Genomic DNA, 20973 nt, shown 5'->3' on the forward strand with positions numbered 1-20973 from the left:
ACTGATGAGCGAGGGGTATACAGCACTATATACCACCATGGTATGGTAATGGGGGGCAGCGTCTGGGCTGCTCCTGTAGATGAGTGATAACCTGTGTCGTGGATAACATCGGGGGGAGTCGCGCAGATCCCACCGCCGCCACCAGTATGTCGTGGGACTAAACAACAAGCGGGGCAGCACACAATGTAAGGGATCAACTCTGATCACACCAAAAGTAGTACAATATGTAGAGACTAACAGGGATGCACAACCAAGAGCACGTTTGCCCCTGATGAAGCCACAGTTTGTGGCGATACGCGTGAGGTCTGTACCCCCATCTGTGTACTTTATCTCTTCATACGCTGCCACCATATTTCCCACTTGACCGCTCTCACCTTTTACTGTTCCGATAATATGATGTTAATGATTTTGAGCCCTTCTGTGTGGTGTTCGCAGCTTTATATATGTGTACAGTGCTCCATTATCGTGTCACCTGGGCGTGATGTGCGTCTCCAGCATTTATCACACTGCCGAGCATAGTCCTGTTCCTGGCTGGTCATTCTTTATCATTGTGACAGGTGTGGGAGACTGAAGCTTTATTTTCAGCTTTTTGTCTTATTTCAATTACGATTTTAAATGTATGTTTTTTGGCTTGTCAGTGTGCCAATAAATATTAATATTAGTAGGTGTATATGCCGCTACATATTGCAATTTGACAGGGGATGCAACGCCGCTGACTCCAGTCGTCAGGACAATTATGCAGTTGACTGACGAGTGATGGACGAGGCCGCGGCTGCGTCCACTGCTAGATCGGTTATTGGGGAACTCACAGTGACCGTGTGGTGTATATACACCTCCGATGCGAATGTATGGAATATGTAATATACCCCATACAATCACTGCCAGCTCTACAACAACAAAAGGAGCTAGCTGACCGCAACAGTAGTTTATACCGGCCGATTGGACACCCATTACAGGTTGCGTATGACTTGAGGGGTGCGGTGTACAGAACAAAAAGAACCTCGCTATGACATTTTATGTAATTTAACTGAAAGGTAGTCAGTGTTCATAAGAAAAAGAAAAACATACAAAGATGTTACAAAATAGGAAAAAAACAATACGGTATAAAGAATCGCATGAGATAAAATCTAAGCTCAGAGCTTAGCGGAGGGATCCGCTCCTTAGAACAACTCCTTAGAGCAAGAGACAGAACCACAGCGTACTGGGTCTTCCAGAACTGAGAAATACAAAAACCCAAACTCTGCTTTTTATTAGATCAAGCGTACGCCCACATACTTCCCTTTCGTGAACTCATATGGAGACTGTTGTGGGATGCGCTAGTAGGACTTTGAGAAGGTTATAAGATCTCCAAGTTTCAGGATATCTTCGCCCCCGGAGGTCCCAGGTGGTAGATATTGTTGTCAGGTTTCCTTTCAAGAATTTACCTTTCTATGGAAATGAAGCATGGCATGGATAGCATCATCCATCTGATATTAAGTTGGAGGTGTTCGGCCGACCTTAGAGTGATGTCAGTGAATGTGTTATGTTCGTCCCTTTGCTGCGACGCTAAAAATCTCCCATAAATATCAGATCAATGCAAACCCCAATATTCATCACTGACCACTGGCTCCAGAGAGTCTGAGATTCTTTTGAACACAGTAAGCTGTGGCCTCGGGAATTATACTTCTCGGTTCTTGGTGGCTGCCTCTCAACAGATCCCATGTCGTAAATACTTGTTCATGGCAGGAGGTCCTACGTCAATGGATGTTGAAGTGTCGGCTCTTTCTCACTTGCACAGATTTAATTGATCCCATCTGATCAATGTGAGGGTGATCTGTCCCTTCTCTGGAAATGTCTTTATGGGTTTTACTGTATGACAACCTGATTAGTCTTTCACAATTGGTGCAGAATCCAACCAGAGGAGCAGCACTTTTAGACCTAATACTATCTAATAGACCTGACAGAATAACAAATCTGCAGGTGGTCGGGCATCTAGGAAATAGCGACCACAATATTGTGCAGTTTCACCTGTCTTTCACTAGGGGGACTTGTCAGGGAGTCACAAAAACATTGAACTTTAGGAAGGCAAAGTTTGAACAGCTTAGAGATGCCCTTAATCTGGTAGACTGGGACAATATCCTCAGAAATGAGAATACAGATAATAAATGGGAAATGTTTAAGAACATCCTAAATAGGCAGTGTAAGCGGTTTATACCTTGTGGGAATAAAAGGACTAGAAATAGGAAAAACCCAATGTGGCTAAACAAAGAAGTAAGACAGGCAATTAACAGTAAAAAGAAAGCATTTGCACTACTAAAGCAGGATGGCACCATTGAAGCTCTAAAAAACTATAGGGAGAAAAATACTTTATCTAAAAAACTAATTAAAGCTGCCAAAAAGGAAACAGAGAAGCACATTGCTAAGGAGAGTAAAACTAATCCCAAACTGTTCTTCAACTATATCAATAGTAAAAGAATAAAAACTGAAAATGTAGGCCCCTTAAAAAATAGTGAGGAAAGAATGGTTGTAGATGACGAGGAAAAAGCTAACATATTAAACACCTTCTTCTCCACGGTATTCACGGTGGAAAATGAAATGCTAGGTGAAATCCCAAGAAACAATGAAAACCCTATATTAAGAGTCACCAATCTAACCCAAGAAGAGGTGCGAAACCGGCTAAATAAGATTAAAATAGATAAATCTCCGGGTCCGGATGGCATACACCCACGAGTACTAAGAGAACTAAGTAATGTAATAGATAAACCATTATTTCTTATTTTTAGGGACTCTATAGCGACAGGGTCTGTTCCCCAGGACTGGCGCATAGCAAATGTGGTGCCAATATTCAAAAAGGGCTCTAAAAGTGACCCTGGAAATTATAGGCCAGTAAGTCTAACCTCTATTGTTGGTAAAATATTTGAAGGGTTTCTGAGGGATGTTATTCTGGATTATCTTAATGAGAATAACTGTTTAACTCCATATCAGCATGGGTTTATGAGAAATCGCTCCTGTCAAACCAATCTAATCAGTTTTTATGAAGAGGTAAGCTATAGGCTGGACCACGGTGAGTCATTGGACGTGGTATATCTCGATTTTTCCAAAGCGTTTGATACCGTGCCGCACAAGAGGTTGGTACACAAAATGAGAATGCTTGGTCTGGGGGAAAATGTGTGTAAATGGGTTAGTAACTGGCTTAGTGATAGAAAGCAGAGGGTGGTTATAAATGGTATAGTCTCTAACTGGGTCGCTGTGACCAGTGGGGACCGCAGGGGTCAGTATTGGGACCTGTTCTCTTCAACATATTCATTAATGATCTGGTAGAAGGTTTACACAGTAAAATATCGATATTTGCAGATGATACAAAACTATGTAAAGCAGTTAATAAAAGAGAAGATAGTATTCTGCTACAGATGGATCTGGATAAGTTGGAAACTTGGGCTGAAAGGTGGCAGATGAGGTTTAACAATGATAAATGTAAGGTTATACACATGGGAAGAGGGAATCAATATCACCATTACACACTGAACGGGAAACCACTGGGTAAATCTGACAGGGAGAAGGACTTGGGGATCCTAGTTAATGATAAACTTACCTGGAGCAGCCAGTGCCAGGCAGCAGCTGCCAAGGCAAACAGGATCATGGGGTGCATTAAAAGAGGCCTGGATACACATGATGAGAGCATTATACTGCCTCTGTACAAATCCCTAGTTAGACCGCACATGGAGTACTGTGTCCAGTTTTGGGCACCGGTGCTCAGGAAGGATATAATGGAACTAGAGAGAGTACAAAGGAGGGCAACAAAATTAATAAAGGGGATGGGAGAACTACAATACCCAGATAGATTAGCGAAATTAGGATTATTTAGTCTAGAAAAAAGACGACTGAGGGGCGATCTAATAACCATGTATAAGTATATAAGGGGACAATACAAATATCTCGCTGAGGATCTGTTTATACCAAGGAAGGTGACGGGCACAAGGGGGCATTCTTTGCGTCTGGAGGAGAGAAGGTTTTTCCACCAACATAGAAGAGGATTTTTTACTGTTAGGGCAGTGAGAATCTGGAATTGCTTGCCTGAGGAGGTGGTGATGGCGAACTCAGTCGAGGGGTTCAAGAGAGGCCTGGATGTCTTCCTGGAGCAGAACAATATTGTATCATACAATTATTAGGTTCTGTAGAAGGACGTAGATCTGGGGATTTATTATGATGGAATATAGGCTGAACTGGATGGACAAATGTCTTTTTTCGGCCTTACTAACTATGTTACTATGTTACTATGTTACCCCTTAATGATGCATGTTGTGTTTAGGGAACAAATGTGCAAAGCAGGACATGAAATCTATGAAGTGTGTTGTGCAGGGTGTATAGGAGCGGCAGCGGTGCTAGGTGTGACGTATTCTTCTGCCCAGTGCACCCCACAAGCCTCTCTGCACTCTCCTACTACCCCTCTCGCTGTACTCTGCCACTGCTCTGGCTTCCCATTACAGCTTCCTGGCTCTGGCTTTACCTTCCCAATACACCTAGTTTTTACCGTGCGCCTCCCCTCCCCTGATATCTCCCAGTAAAGGACCGTGCCCTCCCAGTATCTCTCCCAGTCCACTCCGTCCACACCTAGTACCTCTCCCAGTCCACACACTGTCCTCCCGGTATCTCTCCCAGTCCACTCCGTCCACACCTAGTACCTCTCCCAGTCCACCCCGTGCCCTCCCAGTACCTCTCCCAGTCCACACCGTGCCCTCCCAGTAGCTCTCCCAGTCCACTCCATCCACGCCTAGTACCTCTCTTCAGTCCACTCTGTGCCCTCCCGATATCTCCCTCAGTCCACTCTGTCCACACCTGGTACCTCTCCAAGTCCACGCCGTGCCTTCCTGGAAACTCTCCCAGTCCACTCCATCCACGCCTGGTACCTCTCCCAGTCCACACCGTGTCCTCCCAGTCCACTCCATCCACGCCTGGTACCTCTCCCAGTCCACTCCGTGCTCTCCCAATATCTCCCCCAGTCCACTCCGTCCACACCTAGTACCTCGCCCAGTCTACGCCGTGCCTTCCCGGAAACTCTCCCAGTCCACTCCATCCACACCTGGTACCTCTCCCAGTCCACGCCATGCCCTCCCGGTATCTCTCCCAGTCCACTCCGTCCACACCTGGTACCTCTCCCATTCCACACCGTGACCTCCCGATATCTCTCTCTGTCCACTCCATCCACACCTGGTACCTCCCCCAGTCCACACCGTGACCTCCCGGTATCTCTCCCAGTCCACTCCATCCACGCCAGATACCTCTCCCGGTAAACCACCTGCAGGATACTCTTGGAAGGTTGTATGTCGATGCATACATGATGGGAGCCATGTACAAGAAGTCAGCGGATGGAAGAAGATGCACAGAAGCCGCCATCATATCCATTTTCCAAAATCTGCATTTATTTCAGGCGCTCGTTCGCTGCTTGTCTGGTAGAGGTTTTCTCCAGGACAGGAGTGATGTCTCCATCTTCGGGCTGCTCTTTTGTTCCAGGCAATCAGCGATCTGTACGTGATTCTTATAAAGCGCAGAATCCTCCTCCACAAACGCAACAGAACAAGGCAGCGGCCGGTGCACATGGCTCATGCTGGACTGTTCATCTCATTGACCACATGCCTAATTCAGCTATGATTATTATGGTTGTCACAATGTGTCAGCGCAGATAGACGTGAGGGAGATGTCCGCCCCACACTGAGGACTCTGCTCTGCGGACAGCTTAGTAAGGAGAAAGCCCCAACTCAGCATCAGTACTGTATGTACCAGCAGAATAGTGAGTGCAGCTCTGGAGTATAGTACTGGAGGTAACTCAGGATCAGTAATGTAATGTATGTACACAGTGACTGCTGTTGTGAATTCTGTTATCGAACTCCCTCCTGTGGTCGTGAATGGTACTTCGGCGAGCTCTGTCCATGGACTCCCTCTGGTGGCTGTGAGTGGAGCTGCTGGTTCTGCGGCTCCTTACACAGGTGACGTGGTTTATCCTTTGGTTGGCTGCTCTATTTAACTCCACTCACATCGTTACTCCATGCCAGCTGTCAATGTTCTTGTACTGGTTCAGTTCGCTCTTGGATCTTTCTGGTGACCTGTCTACTCCAGCAGAAGCTAAGTCCCTGCTAGTTAATTATTTGTTCATTGTTTTCTTGTCCAGCTTGCTATCATGATTTTGTCTTGCTTGCTGGAAGCTCTGGGATGCAGAGTGGCACCTCCGCACCGTGAGTCGGTGCGGAGGTCTTTTTGCGCACACTGCGTGGTCTTTTTGTAGTTTTTTGTGCTGATCGCAAAGATACCTTTCCTATCCTCAGTCTGTTTAGTAAGTCTGGCCTCCCTCTGCTGAAACCTGTTTCATTTCTGTGTTTGTGACTTTCATCTTAACTCACAGTCAATATATGTGGGGGGCTGCCTTTTCCTTTGGGGAATTTCTCTGAGGCAAGGTAGGCTTTATTTTCTATCTCTAGGGCTAGTTAGCTCTTAGGCTGTGCTGAGGCGTCTAGGCAGCGTTAGGTACGCTCCACGGCTATTTCTAGTGTGTGTGACAGGATTAGGGGTTGCGGTCAGCAGAGCTCCCACTTCCCAGAGCTTGTCCTGTGTGAGTTTTAACTATCAGGTCGTTCCGGGTGCTCCTAACCACCAGGTCCATAACAGACTGCACCAGCAGAATAGTGAGTGCAGCTCTGGGGTATAATACAGGAGGTAACTCAGGATCAGTAATGTAATGTATGTACACAGTGACTCCACCAGCAGAATAGTGAGTGCAGCTCTGGAGTATAATACAGGATGTAACTCAGGATCAGTAATGTAATGTATGTACACAGTGACTACACCAGCTGAATAGTGAGTGCAGCTCTGGAGTATAATACAGGAGGTAACTCAGGATCAGTAATGTACTGTATGTACACAGTGACTGCACCAGCAGAATAGTGAGCGCATCTCTGGGGTATAATACAGGATGTAACTCAGGATCAGTAATGTATGTACACAGTGACTGCACCAGCAGAATAGTGAGTGCAGCTCTGGGGTATAATACAGGAGGTAACTCAGGATCAGTAATGTAATGTATGTACACAGTGACTGCACCAGCAGAATAGTGAGTGCAGCTCTGGAGTATAATACAGGATGTAACTCAGGATCAGTAATGTAATGTATGTACACAGTGACTGCACCAGCAGAATAGTGAGTACAGCTCTGGAGTATAATACAGGATGTAACTCAGGATCAGTAATGTAATGTATGTACACAGTGACTGCACCAGCAGAATAGTGAGTACAGCTCTGGAGTATAATACAGGATGTAACTCAGGATCAGTAATGTAATGTATGTACACATTGATTGCACCAGCAGAATAGTGAGTGCAGCTCTGGAGTATAATACAGGATGTAACTCAGGATCAGTAATGTAATGTATGTACACAGTGACTGCACCAGCAGAATAGTGAGTGCAGCTCTGGAGTATAATACAGGATATAACTCTGGATCAGTAATGTATGTACACAGTGACTGCACCAGCAGAATAGTGAGTGCAGCTCTGGATCTGTGCTGGGTAATGTGATGTAGTTACAATCATCCTCGGTTATCACTGCTCATAGGTGTAAATTACACAGATTAATTCCGTGTTATTCTGCTGATAGGTTTTCTCTGACATCGCTGCATGTTAATTACTGATACTTGTGAAGTTTGCTGTCTAGAAGCTCCACTTCTGCGTTACCTTGTGTATAGGTAGCCCCCTGTGTTTCAGTCTGTGATAATACAGCACTGCATTTTGTACATGTTTTTCTTGCCCAGTGTTACATGTGGTCTTCCTCTAGTCACATCCAGAGCAGCGATGATGATTTCTGCTGTGACCTCCTCTATTCTGCTGGTTTCGTGTTAGGCTCCTCGGTGCAGTTTGTCCTGCATCTATCAGATCTAATAGATCAACCTTAATTCTGAATTGCAGTCAGCAGACATGCAAGATCAGCTTTATCTGTGACTAGAGTAGAATTGTTGTGTGTAGAGCCCTCAATAAAATCAGAGTATAAGAAATGCAGCTCTACGTGTGATTAGAGTATTAGATCTGTAACTACAGCTCTGCATATTATTGACATGTGGGATGAGGGAACGCAGCTCTAGGAGTGACTGGGGTATAAAGGAAATGTTCACACATCGCTTTTAAGCTGCAGATTCTGGTGTGTAAATTGAGACTGCAGAAAATGCTCTAAGTATACAACCAGGAAAAGGAAAAGCAGCTCTGGAGGAGCTTGGAGTAACTGAATTGTGAATGCAGCTCTGGAGGAGCTTGGAGTAACTGAATTGTGAATGCAGCTCTAGAGGAGCTTGGAGTAACTGAATTGTGAATGCAGCTCTAGAGGCGCTTGGAGTAACTGAATAGTGAATGCAGCTTTACAGGAGCTTGGAGTAACTGAATTGTGAATGCAGCTCTAGAGGAGCTTGGAGTAACTGAATAGTGAATGCAGCTTTACAGGAGCTTGGAGTAACTGAATAGTGAATGCAGCTCTAGAGGAGCTTGGAGTAACTGAATAGTGAATGCAGCTCTAGAGGAGCTTGGAGTAACTGAATTGTGAATGCAGCTCTAGAGGAGCTTGGAGTAACTGAATTGTGAATGCAGCTCTAGAGGCGCTTGGAGTAACTGAATAGTGAATGCAGCTCTAGAGGAGCTTGGAGTAACTGAATAGTGAATGCAGCTCTAGAGGAGCTTGGAGTAACTGAATTGTGAATGCAGCTCTAGAGGCGCTTGGAGTAACTGAATAGTGAATGCAGCTCTAGAGAAGCTTGGAGTAACTGAATTATGAATGCAGCTCTAGAGGAGCTTGGAGTAACTGAATAGTGAATGCAGCTTTAGAGGAGCTTGGAGTAACTGAATAGTGAATGCAGCTCTAGAGGAGCTTGGAGTAACTGAATTATGAATGCAGCTCTAGAGGAGCTTGGAGTAACTGAATAGTGAATGCAGCTCTAGAGGAGCTTGGAGTAACTGAATAGTGAATGCAGCTTTAGAGGAGCTTGGAGTAACTGAATAGTGAATGCAGCTCTAGAGGAGCTTGGAGTAACTGAATAGTGAATGCAGCTCTAGAGGAGCTTGGAGTAACTGAATTATGAATGCAGCTCTAGAGGAGCTTGGAGTAACTGAATAGTGAATGCAGCTCTAGAGGAGCTTGGAGTAACTGAATAGTGAATGCAGCTCTAGAGGAGCTTGGAGTAACTGAATTATGAATGCAGCTCTAGAGGAGCTTGGAGTAACTGAATAGTGAATGCAGCTCTAGAGGAGCTTGGAGTAACTGAATAGTGAATGCAGCTCTAGAGGAGCTTGGAGTAACTGAATTATGAATGCAGCTCTAGAGGAGCTTGGAGTAACTGAATAGTGAATGCAGCTCTAGAGGAGCTTGGAGTAACTGAATAGTGAATGCAGCTTTAGAGGAGCTTGGAGTAACTGAATAGTGAATGCAGCTCTAGAGGAGCTTGGAGTAACTGAATAGTGAATGCAGCTCTAGAGGAGCTTGGAGTAACTGAATTATGAATGCAGCTCTAGAGGAGCTTGGAGTAACTGAATAGTGAATGCAGCTCTAGAGGAGCTTGGAGTAACTGAATAGTGAATGCAGCTCTAGAGGAGCTTGGAGTAACTGAATAGTGAATGCAGCTCTAGAGGAGCTTGGAGTAACTGAATAGTGAATGCAGCTCTAGAGGAGCTTGGAGTAACTGAATTATGAATGCAGCTCTAGGGGAGCTTGGAGTAACTGAATAGTGAATGCAGCTCTAGAGGAGCTTGGAGTAACTTGAATTATGAATGCAGCTCTAGAGGAGCTTGGAATAACTTGAATAGTGAATGCAGCTCTAGAGGAGCTTGGAATAACTGAATAGTGAATGCAGCTTTACAGGAGCTTGGAGTAACTGAATAGTGAATGCAGCTCTAGAGGAGCTTGGAGTAACTGAATAGTGAATGCAGCTCTAGAGGAGCTTGGAGTAACTGAATTGTGAATGCAGCTCTAGAGGCGCTTGGAGTAACTGAATAGTGAATGCAGCTCTAGAGGAGCTTGGAGTAACTGAATAGTGAATGCAGCTCTAGAGGAGCTTGGAGTAACTGAATAGTGAATGCAGCTCTAGAGGAGCTTGGAGTAACTGAATAGTGAATGCAGCTCTATAGGAGCTTGGAGTAACTGAATTATGAATGCAGCTCTAGAGGAGCTTGGAGTAACTGAATAGTGAATGCAGCTCTAGAGGAGCTTGGAGTAACTGAATAGTGAATGCAGCTCTAGAGGAGCTTGGAGTAACTGAATAGTGAATGCAGCTCTAGAGGAGCTTGGAGTAACTGAATAGTGAATGCAGCTCTAGAGGAGCTTGGAGTAACTGAATAGTGAATGCAGCTCTAGAGGAGCTTGGAGTAACTGAATTATGAATGCAGCTCTAGGGGAGCTTGGAGTAACTGAATAGTGAATGCAGCTCTAGGGGAGCTTGGAGTAACTGAATAGTGAATGCAGCTCTATGGGAGCTTGGAGTAACTGAATTATGAATGCAGCTCTAGGGGAGCTTGGAGTAACTGAATAGTGAATGCAGCTCTAGAGGCGCTTGGAGTAACTGAATTATGAATGCAGCTCTAGAGGCGCTGGCTACTTTCACACTGGCGTTTTTTTTTTAATACGTCGCAATGCGTCGTTTAGGGGAAAAAACGCATCCTGCAAAGTTGTTTTTATGGATGCGTTTTTGCCCCATAGAGTTACATTACCGACGCACTGCGACGTATTGACACACGTCGCAATCGTCTTGGGACGGTTGCGCCGTGTTTTGGCGGACCGCCGGGAGCAAAAAACGTTAAATGTAACGTTTTTTTGCAGCCGACGGACCACTTTTTCCGACCGCGCATGCGCGGCCGGAAATCCGCCCGCACCTCACAATGGGGCAGCGGATGCGCCGGAGAAATGCATCCGCTGCCTCCGTTGTGCGGCACAACAAACGCTAGCGTCGGAATCTCGGCCCGACGCATTGCGACGGGGAGATTCCGACGTTAGTGTGAAAGTAGCCTTACCGACCATCTCGGCAGGATTGCAGCACTGTTGTTGCGCAGTCCGCCCTCTTCCCGCTCTGGGGAGCACGGTCCCGCTGCTCTCCTTCCTGTGACACTCCTGTATATGAATCTCTTTGCCGTGGCTTCTGCTGTCGGAGGAGCCTTCGTTCGCCCGTTTTTCCGTTACGTTCGCCCTCTATTGTTGGATTGCGTTAGTTTCCTGGAGTCTGGCGCTGCACGTCGCTCAGGTAGCTCCAGGTTTTTTCCCCCGCGGACTGTGCTCCATATTACAAACTAATTCCATGTCCGTGTCGCGCACGCCTGAGCTCTTAATTTGTAGATTTCAATGCAGTTTGTTTCGCGGTGTTTTTTCCACCGTAATCCACGTTGAATGTAATGAGCTGTGTGCTTTGGGGACAGGGCTTTGCTTCGCCAATTAGAACAAGTGGTTACTGAGAGAGTGTGTCTTAAATAAAACATGGCATCTATGAGTGCCACCGCCGGCCCCCGAGAACAGAGGCAACAGCGACTTTAACCCATCCTGTCCCGCAACACTCCGCTAAACAAGGTGACACCTCACCAACCATGGAAAGATCTATGACGGTGTACGGCAACCACCACCAAATGTATAACCAGAAACCAGATTACAGCTATAAACCCCATAAACAATGTAGCTACAAGGCGGTATTATAGTAGTTATATTCTTGTACATAGGGGCAGTATTATAGTAGTTATATTCTTGTACATAGAGGCAGTATTATAGTAGTTATATTCTTGTACATAGGAGCAGTATTATAGTAGTTATATTCTTGTACATAGGAGCAGTATTATAGTAGTTATATTCTTGTACATAGGAGCAGTATTATAGTAGTTACATTCTTGTACATAGGAGCAGTATTATAGTAGTTATATTCTTGTATATAGGGGCAGTATTATAGTAGTTATATTCTTGTACATAGGAGCAGTATTATAGTAGTTATATTCTTGTACATAGGAGCAGTATTATAGTAGTTATATTCTTGTACATAGGAGCAGTATTATAGTAGTTACATTCTTGTACATAGGAGCAGTATTATAGCAGTTATATTCTTGTACATAGGGAGCAGTATTATAGTAGTTATATTCTTGTACATAGGAGCAGTATTATAGTAGTTATATTCTTGTACATAGGAGCAGTATTATAGTAGTTATATTCTTGTATATAGGGGCAGTATTATAGTAGTTATATTCTTGTATATAGGGGCAGTATTATAGTAGTTATATTCTTGTACATAGGAGCAGTATTATAGTAGTTATATTCTTGTACATAGGAGCAGTATTATAGTAGTTATATTCTTGTACATAGGAGCAGTATTATAGTAGTTACATTCTTGTACATAGGAGCAGTATTATAGTAGTTATATTCTTGTACATAGGGAGCAGTATTATAGTAGTTATATTCTTGTACATAGGAGCAGTATTATAGTAGTTATATTCTTGTACATAGGAGCAGTATTATAGTAGTTATATTCTTGTACATAGGAGCAGTATTATAGTAGTTATATTCTTGTATATAGGGGGCAGTATTATAGTAGTTATATTCTTGTACATAGGAGCAGTATTATAGTAGTTATATTCTTGTACATAGGAGCAGTATTATAGTAGTTATATTCTTGTACATAGGAGCAGTATTATAGTAGTTACATTCTTGTACATAGGAGCAGTATTATAGTAGTTATATTCTTGTACATAGGAGCAGTATTATAATAGTTATATTCTTGTACATAGGGGCAGTATTATAGTAGTTATATTCTTGTATATAGGGGCAGTATTATAGTAGTTATATTCTTGTATATAGGGGCAGTATTATAGTAGTTATATTCTTGTACATAGGGGCAGTATTATAGTAGTTATATTCTTGTATATAGGAGCAGTATTATAGTAGTTATATTCTTGTACATAGGAGCAGTATTATAGTAGTTATATTCTTGTATATAGGGGCAGTATTATAGTAGTTATATTCTTGTATATAGGAGCAGTATTATAGTAGTTATATTCTTGTACATAAGAGCAGTATTATAGTAGTTATATTCATGTACATAGGGGACACTATTATAATAGTTATATTCTTGTACATAGGAGCAGTATTATAGTAGTTATATTCTTGTACATAGGGGCAGTATTATAGTAGTTATATTCTTGTACATAGGGGCAGTATTATAGTAGTTATATTCTTGTATATAGGAGCAGTATTATTGTAGTTATATTCTTGTACATAGGGGCAGTATTATAGTAGTTATATTCTTGTATATAGGAGCAGTATTATAGTAGTTATATTCTTGTACATAGGAGCAGTATTATAGTAGTTATATTCATGTACATAGGAGCAGTATTATAGTAGTTATATTCTTGTACATAGGAGCAGTATTATAGTAGTTATATTCTTGTACATAGGGGCAGTATTATAGTAGTTATATTCTTGTACATAGGAGCAGTATTATAGTAGTTATATTCATGTACATAGGGGCAGTATTATAGTAGTTATATTCTTGTATATAGGGGACAGTATTATAGTAGTTATATTCTTGTATATAGGGGACAGTATTATAGTAGTGGTTCAACAGATATTGGATATCACACCAGGTGTTGCCATGTAAAAAAAAAGTCCCGCCAAGATGAATCATTTCAGAATTTTTTCCACCTTTTTATTATCACCCTTACACGAATACTGTAAGTCCCCTGTGAATTTCTGGCAGCATTCGGTCTTTTTGGGTTGGGGGTCTATTAGCGCGGCACATCTAGAATTGGCAATCTTTGCCCGCTGCGCATATGTCAGATTGCGGGGCATCTCCTGTGTACAGCGCCTTCTTCAGGCCTTCACAGGTTTTCACTTGGATTCAGGTCAGTGCTCTCACTGGGCCATTCCATAAATGTACTCTTCTCCTTGTAAATACTTTTTTTGTTGATGATTTGGAGGTTGGAAGAGACCCCCAGGATCATCAGGACATCCAGGGTCATCGTATCCAACACTCTGCTCAATACATGAGTCACTAAACCAACTCAGACAGATGTCTGTCCAGCCTCTGTTTGAAGACTTCCATTGGAGGAGAACTCACCACCTCTCGTGGCCGGCTGTTCCACTCATTGATCACCCTCACTGTCCGTTTCTTCTAATATCTAATCTGCATCTTCCTTTCAGTTTCATTCCACTCCTTTTGTGTTTCCATGTGTAAATGAGAATAATGATGATCCCTCTACACTGTGACAGCCCTGCAGATATTTGTAGACATTAAGTCTCCTCTTAGCCTTCCTTTTTACAAGCTAAACATTCCCAGATCCTTTAACTTCCTCGTAGGACATACTTTACAGTCCACTCGCCATCCTAGTCTCTCTTTACTGAACTTGATCCAGTTTTTACTGTCTTTTTCTAAAATGTGGAGCCCAGAACTGGACACCGTGTTTGAGATGAGGCCTGACCAAGGAGCAGAATTTTGCTTTTCTCTCAGTTAAATACCATTCTATTAGTCGTTACCTATTGTTCAAGCTCATCTAGATCCTTCTGAATCCTTTCTCTGTCTTCTCTAGGTTTAGCTATCCCTCCAACTTTGCATCGTCTGCTAATTTGATTAGTTTACCTTCAGTTCCCTTATCATGATCATTTATAAAAATGATGAACAACTGTGGCCAGGACAGAGCTATGTGTTACCCCACTTGAAACCCTTTTCCTATTGGATGTGCAACCATTTATTACCACTTTGAGTATGATCACTGAGCCAGTTATGAATACACGTAACCGTTGCCATGTCAATCCCATACTTGGTCATATTTTCAATAAGGATAGTATGAGATACTGTATCAAATGCTTTGCTGAAGTTTATATATACTAAATCTACCGCATTTCCCTGATACACCCAGTCATTGATTCCATCATAGAGGGAAAGTACCGTATATACTTGTGTATAAACAGAGTTTTTCAGCACTTTTTTGTGCTGAGCTTTCCCCCCCTTGGCTTATACATGAGTTGTTGTCCCAGAAGACGGCGGGGAAGGGGGAGCAGTAGAGCAGCGGATGACAGGAGGCAGAAGCCGGCTGTTGCGGCTAAAGCCTGTGCCCAATGCTAGAAAGAATTTTTCTGCACTTGCAGTGAATATTCGTTTCTCTTATAGTGCGTGCACAGTGTCAGCAGTTTTCGCTGACTTCAAAGCAGCTGCCGGGCTATCACTTGTCTCAACTCATTAAGGAAAAGATTATTCACTTCTCTCCACTCCCATAGGTGTGGAGAGAGGTGAATATTCATTACCGTAATAATCGGTGACACATCATCTCTCGGTCACAGAATCTGTTGGCACCGGAACAAGATGCTGCGAGGGCACGCAGGGAATGTAAGTAGGATGATGATTTTTTTTTTTAATGTTATGCTTTTCCTATGGGGGGCCATACATACAAGGATGGGGATGAAGAACCATGCAGACAAGGATAGGGATAAGGGACCATGCAGACAAGGATGGGAATAAGGGAGCCATGCATACAAGGATGGGGATAAGGAGCCATGCAGACATGGATGGGGATAAGGAGCCATGCAGACATGGATGGGGATAAGGAGCCATGCAGACATGGATGGGGATAAGGAGCCATACATACAAGGATGGGGATAAGGAGCCATGCAGACATGGATGGGGATAAAAAGCCATGCAGACATGGATGGGAATAAGGAGCCATGCATACAAGGATAGGGATAAGGAGCCATGCAGACAAGGATGGGAATAAGGAGCCATGCAGACAAGGATGGGGGATAAAGGAGCCATGCAGACATGGATGGGGATAAGGAGCCATGCAGACATGGATGGGGATAAGGAGCCATACATACAAGGATGGGGATAAGGAGCCATGCAGACATGGATGGGGATAAGGAGCCATGCAGACATGGATGGGAATAAGGAGCCATGCATACAAGGATAGGGATAAGGAGCCATGCAGACAAGGATGGGAATAAGGAGCCATGCAGACAAGGATGGAGGATAAGGAGCCATGCAGACAAGGATGGGAATAAGGAGCCATGCATACAAGGATGGGGATAAGGAGCCATGCAGACATGGATGGGGATAAGGAGCCATGCAGACATGGATGGGGATAAGGAGCCATGCAGACATGGATGGGGATAAGGAGCCATACATACAAGGATGGGGATAAGGAGCCATGCAGACATGGATGGGGATAAGGAGCCATGCAGACAAGGATGAGGGATAAGGAGCCATGCAGACATGGATGGGGATAAGGAGCCATACATACAAGGATGGGGATAAGGAGCCATGCAGACAAGGATGGGGGATAAGGAGCCATGCAGACATGGATGGGAATAAGGAGCCATGCATACAAGGATAGGGATAAGGAGCCATGCAGACAAGGATGGGAATAAGGAGCCATGCAGACAAGGATGGGGGATAAGGAGCCATGCAGACATGGATGGGGATAAGGAGCCATGCAGACATGGATGGGGATAAGGAGCCATACATACAAGGATGGGGATAAGGAGCCATGCAGACATGGATGAGGATAAGGAGCCATGCAGACATGGATGGGAATAAGGAGCCATGCATACAAGGATAGGGATAAGGAGCCATGCAGACAAGGATGGGGGATAAGGAGCCATGCAGACAAGGATGGGGGATAAGGAGCCATGCAGACATGGATGTGGGATAAGGAGCCATGCAGACAAGGATGAGGGATAAGGAGCCATGCAGACAAGGATGAGGGATAAGGAACCATGCAGACAAGGATGGGGGATAAGGAGCCATGCAGACATGGATGTGGGATAAGGAGCCATGCAGACAAGGATGGGGATAAGGAGCCATGCAGACATGGATGGGAATAAGGAGCCATGCATACAAGGATAGGGATAAGGAGCCATGCAGACAAGGATGGGAATAAGGAGCCATGCAGACAAGGATGGGGGATAAGGAGCCATGCAGACATGGATGGGGATAAGGAGCCATGCAGACAAGGATGGGGGATAAGGAGCCATGCAGACATGGATGTGGGATAAGGAGCCATGCAGACAAGGATGAGGGATAAGGAGCCATGCAGACATGGATGTGGGATAAGGAGCCATGCAGACAAGGATGAGGGATAAGGAACCATGCATACAAGGATGGGAATAAGGAGCCATGCATACCAGGATGGGGATGAGGAACCATGGATGCTAGAATAAGGGTTAGGGGACAATACATACCTGGCTTTTACTCGAGTCAATAAGTTTTCCCGATTTTTCAAGGTGCCTCGTCTTATACTTGGTTGGCTTATACACGAGTATATATGGTAGATTAGTCTGGCATGACTTGTTTGCTACAAACCCATGATGGCTCTAGTTAATTACTGTATTCTTACCCAAGTATTTACATACATGCTGTTTAATAATTTGTTCATAGATCTTTCCTGGTATAGAAGTAAGGCTCACTGGTCTGTAATTTGACTCTGTCGTCTTTTATTTTTTGAAGATAGAGACATTTGTCCTTCTCCAATTTTCTGGGACTTTTCCTGTTCTAAAAAAATACATACCATGAGATACGGCCTTCCCAAAATCCTGTCTGATGACAAATGCACACTTAGCAAGATGCACATTTTCTGTTCTCCAGGATTTTTCAAAGATTCTGGCTAGTGGTTCTGTAGTCTCCTCTTCTAACTCTATCAGTGCCCTAGGATGTAATTCATCTGGGCAAGGATATGTAAACTCATGTAAATTAGCTCAGTGTCCCCTCACCATCTCTCTGTTTATGGATAGTGTGGATTCTTTTCTTCCTGTGATGGCTCCGTGAAGATCAGTTGATGTTAGATTTGCTTTCTTGGAGAACACAGATGCAAAATAGGAATTTAAACGTTCTGCCTTCTCAACATCATTTCTGACCACTTCACCCTTTTCATCCTGTAAAAATCCTATAACTTTTTTGACTTTTCTTTTGCTTTTTTCGGGTATGTTTGTCTCTTTTGTACATTCTTGGCTAATTACACTGGAGGCATATTGGGCTTCTCCTGGATATAGACTCTCGGACGTCTCACCCCCCCAGTGACCACACAAAGCTTCTTGCTCCTCGGGGTCAGTCTTCTCCCTCTTTTCCCTCCTGGGAGCGTCCTCCCCAGCTGGAGAGGCAGAATCTATCATTAGCCGATTCTCCATTGTTTCTGTGAATATCACAAGTCGAGCATTTGAATATTCCATGAATAGTAATGGAGGTTTTGTGTCCTACTAATAAAGCTATTCCTCGTCCCCCGGGGCCACGTTCTCGCACACGGTGAGCAGCAGCCACCTGTTTTCCCCGTTCCTCTGATCACCCCCTGATCGTATCGTGAGCTGCATGTTTTATCAGGCGAACACGGAGACACTTATTCACAGTCCCTTTATAATATGGAAGGGAATTGGGTAAGTGTTGGTCCCCTAATAATCAGGACTCGTAGGTTAGGATGTAGCATGTTGATGAGGCTGTACACAATGGTGACGGCCATGCTGGGTGACATGTCATTACGGGAGATATTAGCCGGACTATCCTGAATTTTCCCACATATTCTCCCCTCGCTTGGAGACCGTGTTCTCCTCTCGTTGTTTCCCCGTAGCGCGTCATGGCTCTCATCGCCTGCAGACAAGATTGATAAGATGACTTTGGGCTCCTCTCTTCTTCATCTCGCTGCTCGTCACGATGACTGATGACTGCAGGTGAAGGCATGAAGCCGCGCTCTTAGGCCTCGCTCCCAGTCGCAGCTTTAATACAATCGATTTTTCATGAGAATCAGATTTTGTGTTACTTTATAACTCTGCTGATTCTTAAAGTAAACCTGGAAATAATCCAGTAATGACTCCTCCGGAGTATGCGAGCGCCGTGACCTCGCCAACCGGGTCGCTCATCTTTTGATAAACCTGGAACATCAGGTCTGAGAAATCATCAATCACTGTATCCTTCCATCGTGATTCATAACAAACTATCAAAAAAGCAGGTTAATTCTAAAAACGTAAAATAATAAAACTGTAGAATTAACTCTTAAAGGGAATTTGTCACTAGGAGCAACCTAGTGTCGGCTCTGCTGTACAGTGCTATTAGTGTTCTTACTGCAGAGCTGTGTGTGATGAGATCGGACTGTCAGTCATTACTTGGCTCACACTGGTAACTCTCCCTTTTATTTACAATTTTCTTTAGGGTACCGTTACACTATACGATTTACCAACGATCACGACCAGCGATACGACCTGGCCGTGATCGTTGGTAAGTCGTAGTGTGGTCGCTGGAGAGCTGTCACACAGACAGCTCTCCAGCGACCAACGATGCCGAGGTCCCCGGGTAACCAGGGTAAACATCGGGTTACTAAGCGCAGGGCCGCGCTTAGTAACCCGATGTTTACCCTGGTTACCAGCGTAAAAAAAACCAAACACTACATACTTACATTCCGGTGTCTGTCCCTTGCCGTCTGCTTCCCGCACTGACTGACTGCCGGCCATAAAGTGAAAGCACAGCGCATCACCGCTGTGCTCTGCTTTCACTTTACGGCCGGCAGTCAGTCAGTGCGGGAAGCTGAAGGCGAGGGACCTGACGGACACCGGAATGTAAGTATGTAGTGTTTGTTTGTTTTTTTACATTTATGATGGTAACCAGGATAAACATCGGGTTACTAAGCACGGCCCTGCGCTTAGTAACCCGATGTTTACCCTGGTTACAAGCAAACGCATCGCTGGATCGGTGTCACACACACCAATCTAGCGATGACAGCGGGAGATCCAGCGACGAAAGAAAGTTCCAAACGATCTGCTACGACATACGATTCTCATCGGGGTCCCTGATCGCTGCTGCGTGTCAGACACAGCGATATCGTACGGATATCGCTGGAACGTCACGAATCGTACCGTCGTAGCGATCAAAATGGCACTGTGAGACGGTACCCTTAGAGGCACATTCTTAGGGAGATCTATGTCCGGCCCATAGATCTTAGCAGCTCATTTACATATAAAAAACTATCTTGATTTCTCTGGAATAAGATATTGGATTGCAGATTTGAAGGTATCATTTTATTCACCCTTGTATGACCTAGATGCCCATATGGATGGCATTAGGGGGGTGATCCTACTGATTCCCTTTCAAACTTTGAAAATAGAGAAAATCACATTAATGAATCTGCCTTATTACCCCATCTTAAAATGTTTACATCCAGCATATATTTCTTATGGGGAGACACACAGACCTCACATCCTGGTTTAATTATGGGGGGAGGGGGGCACACAGACCTCACATCCAGCCTATATTATTGGGTAAGACAAACAGACCTTACATCCAGCTTATATTACTGGGAGAGACACACAGACCTCACATCCAGCCTGTATTACTGGGAGAGACACACAGATCTCACATCCAGCCTATATCACTGGGAGAGACACACAGGTCTCACATCCAGCCTATATTACTGGGAAAGACACAGACCTCACATCCAGCCTATATTACTGGGAGAGAGACACAGACCTCACATCCAGCCTGTATTACTGGGAGGGACACACAGACCTCACATCCAGCCTATATTAATGGAAGAGACACACAGACCTCACATCCAGCCTATATTACTGGGAGAGACACACAGACCTCACATCCAGCCTATATTACTGGGAGAGACACACAGACCTCACATCCAGCCTATATTACTGGAGAGACACACAGACCTTACATCCAGCCTATATTACTGGGAGAGACATACAGATCTCACATCCAGCCTATATTACTGGGAGAGACACACAGAACTCACATCCAGCCTATATTACTGGGAGAGACACACAGACCTCACATCCAGCCTGTATTACTGGGAGAGACACACAGATCTCACATCCAGCCTATATCACTGGGAGAGACACACAGATCTCACATCCAGCCTATATCACTGGGAGAGACACACAGACCTCACATCCAGCCTATATTACTGGGAGAGACACAGAGCTCACATCCAGCATATATTACTGGGAGAGACACACAGAGCTCACATCCA

General features: G+C 44.4%; 1 protein-coding gene across 2 annotated transcripts in view; it reads left to right on the forward strand.

Moving 5' to 3' along the window:
• ZFAND3 (zinc finger AN1-type containing 3) overlaps positions 1-20973 on the forward strand; it is a 203660-nt gene that overhangs the window by 88490 nt on the left and 94197 nt on the right. The window lies entirely within an intron of this gene.

This window comes from Ranitomeya imitator, chromosome 5 (genome assembly GCF_032444005.1).
Source record: "Ranitomeya imitator isolate aRanImi1 chromosome 5, aRanImi1.pri, whole genome shotgun sequence".
NCBI classification, from domain to species: domain Eukaryota; kingdom Metazoa; phylum Chordata; class Amphibia; order Anura; family Dendrobatidae; genus Ranitomeya; species Ranitomeya imitator.